We start from the raw sequence: 3,021 nt of genomic DNA, 5'->3' as shown, positions 1-3,021 counted from the left end.
GACATCTGCTTGTGAAAAACAATCATATTAAAAGAGGAACTTTCTTTCAGTGCCCCTTTTGAAAATTATTTCTCTTTAGATTTTCCTTCTCAGATGTGACTTGAAAATTATACTGGCACAGAATACATTTCTCCCCCCACAGGAATAGAACACAGTAGCTGTTTTGCAGCCGGAGGGAACCGTAATGTTCTTGACAATTGTTTTAGGGGAAAGATCAAGTTTAAATCCTTAGAGGATATATAAAGCGGTATTGAATTTACCAAGAAAAGTCTTTAGCCAGGACAAAAGACAGAGCCCTTGACTGATTATTACCCTTCTCTGGTTAGTATTTGTCCCTATTGCATATGTTTTATATGCATGTTATTTGAGTGTTCTTTTACCTAATATAACATTAGGAGATTGTGAAACTCCATGTCCCCTCAAATATCTCCTAACTACTATAGCAACATAATCCCCCTGCTTAACTCAACCCAACAATTAATAGTTTATTTTTTTTATTTGGGGCTGGTGATTAGATAACAGGTAGAATGGCGTTTAGAACGCATTCCTACCCTTTGGAAGGGGAGGCAGTTGGCTGAGGGTAGGAGGCAGAGGTAAATGGCTACATTATTCAGCTCTCACGGATTACTTTATTGGATTAGTTAACTGTTACTGAACAAGTCATCTGTAGAAATTAGGTCTGAGCACTAATATATATTTTTAAGGAAGGATTATTTTGGGAGAAGCCCTGACCTAAAAAGGTGTCCCTTAATGGGGCTTTTTTTTTTTTTTTTTTTTTTAATCCTTACCTGAGGATATTTTTTTCATTGCTTTTTAAAATTTTTTTCTAAAAATTGGAGACACCAGCAGGTCTGACTTTCACCTCTGGGCTAGAAAGCCTAGCTATAGATCCTTCTTCAGTCTCATATTTATCCATTCTAGTGGACTCTGCTCTCTGAAGATTCTGAATTCCCATCCAGGGTGATTCTCAGTCTTCAATAACCGAATCTAAATACCCATCTTCAAAGATTATAGGTAGTGAATTGAGATCTCCACCTAATTCACTACATTCAGCAGGTAGGGTGGGAGAGAACCGCGGAGGGAAGGGTTTTTGACAGAGGTGCACATCTGAAGACGGCTCTGAGCGTGACGTTGCCAGCACGCAGTGACAGCTCCTCTCGGGTGTTCAAAGCAGAAGGATGCCTCAGAAAATCCGCGCACCCTCATAGTCTGGTCCTCTTGTGCTAATAACAGTCTTGGTTCTTCATGTAGTGTTATAGCTTCCAGAAAGTGTCCCTAGAAAGCCATTAGAAGTGAGTGAAGTTGTGCAAGGCTCATATTTCTAAGTTCTGCCAGTTCAGGTTTTTCTATTTTCTTGATTTCTTCACGTAGTTCAGTAAGCCAAGCTTCTACGTCCACACCCCCTGACAGGCATCTTTCTGGGTTCCTAGCTGTTTTCTCCTGAGAAGGCGCTCGTAAAGGACCTGCGTGTTGGCCTTGGCTAGTTCCAGTTTCTGACAAGAGGGACTCTCTTCTGTTGCCGTACTGAAGTAGCCGTGCCATCCCTGGAAAGCTAGCAGCGAAGTGGCACAAAGTCTATAATGAAAATGATAAGCATGATTTAGGGAGGGGTCTGCAATAATGAAGCTGCAACCGTCTGGTGATAGCTGTGTTGTGTATTTAGTATCAAAGACCACACTTTCAAGAGCCAGAATCACAGAGTCTCTGTTTTGTGCTCATGCATTTCTATTTAATCAAGTAGTCTTCACAGGGCAAGAAAAGCTTATTAGAGGCTGGTATAGTCCAACCAAAGATGCATGGACTGTAAGAGACACAACAGAAAGGTGGAAATAATCAAACATAACAGTAACATGATGATGAAGGCCTCTATGGACGTTCAAGTGCAGCTTCAATGTTCGGCTCTTTATTAGCTGCAAGGCATTCAGATCATCTGCTGAGTCATCCCCATCTGCAGAGTATAAGTCCAAGGATAACAGAAAACCCATTTCCTCAAGAGTTTCTTCAATCTTTTTTTCATCCAACAACATTTTAACCTTGAAGATCATAACCATTTAAAACAACCTCCTCATTTTTATATAGAGTTTGAAGTGTTTTACCGCAAATCAGAGAATCATGAACTGAAGATGGAAAGACTAAAGTCATACCTGTTGCACAAAACAAACTAGCTTCTACTCTGTGGGGAACTCTTGGTGGAATTTTCATAGATGCGCAAATCTGGTAAAAACCTCTCTGAAATAAATCCACACTGTAGAGCTTGTTTAGCTCCTCAGAGAATTCTACCATTGCTTGAACTTCAGTCATTTTTTATTTATATTCAGAAGACAAATCTGGTAACAGCACCTCTGCTGATCAAAGCTTCATTTTAACATTATTAAATAACAAATCTTGTACTTCCAGTTACTGATTCTTGTTAAAATTATACTGTTCCTCCTTTTGCTCGCCTCAGCCACCTCCACCGCCTGTGTTCCTACTGGAAGAATATGGGCCCTTCCCGGGGAAGCACGACCCGCCTCGGGCCCCCTCCCAGGGCCATCTCAGCGACCGCAGCCCCCGCCGGAGGGGGCCCAGGCCAGCAGGGCCCAGGCCCCGCGGCCCCCCCTGGCCTCCTCTCGCCTCCCCTTTTTCATCGGTTTTTAGAGGAGAGTGAAAGTGAGCGAGGGTGGGAGGGCGAAGAGAGAGAGAGAAACATCAATATGAGGGAGACACATCAATTGGTTGCCTCCTGCACGCCCCTGCACCAGGGCTGGGGATGGAAACCTGCAACCCAGTTCTGTGCCCTTGACCAGGAATTGGACCCACGGGAATTGAGCATCTTGTGCCCCCCCGATGCTCTAATCACTGAGCCAAACCGGCCAGGGAACTAGTGCTCTTTAATGTGCTCTCAGGGTTTAGGAGGAAGCATGACAGAACCTGGGCTGAACGGACGAATCTAAAATCTGGCTGCCAGTGGTAATTGTTCTAAAGATACCCACTTTGTGAATATCTCTCCTGACTGCATGGACTCATTTGTGAAGGAGAACA

General features: G+C 43.3%; 1 pseudogene; it reads right to left on the bottom strand.

The window, feature by feature from the left end:
• Positions 1-967: 967 nt before the first annotated feature.
• On the bottom strand, positions 968-2,423 carry LOC148093881 (protein FAM135A pseudogene; annotated as a pseudogene).
• Between the last annotated feature and the right edge of the window lie 598 nt (positions 2,424-3,021).

Source organism: Miniopterus natalensis, chromosome 2 (assembly GCF_054644295.1).
Source record: "Miniopterus natalensis isolate mMinNat1 chromosome 2, mMinNat1.hap1, whole genome shotgun sequence".
Classification (NCBI taxonomy): domain Eukaryota; kingdom Metazoa; phylum Chordata; class Mammalia; order Chiroptera; family Miniopteridae; genus Miniopterus; species Miniopterus natalensis.
The sequence above is the reverse complement of the archived record's forward strand: the minus strand, read 5'-3'. Positions and strand labels throughout refer to the sequence as shown.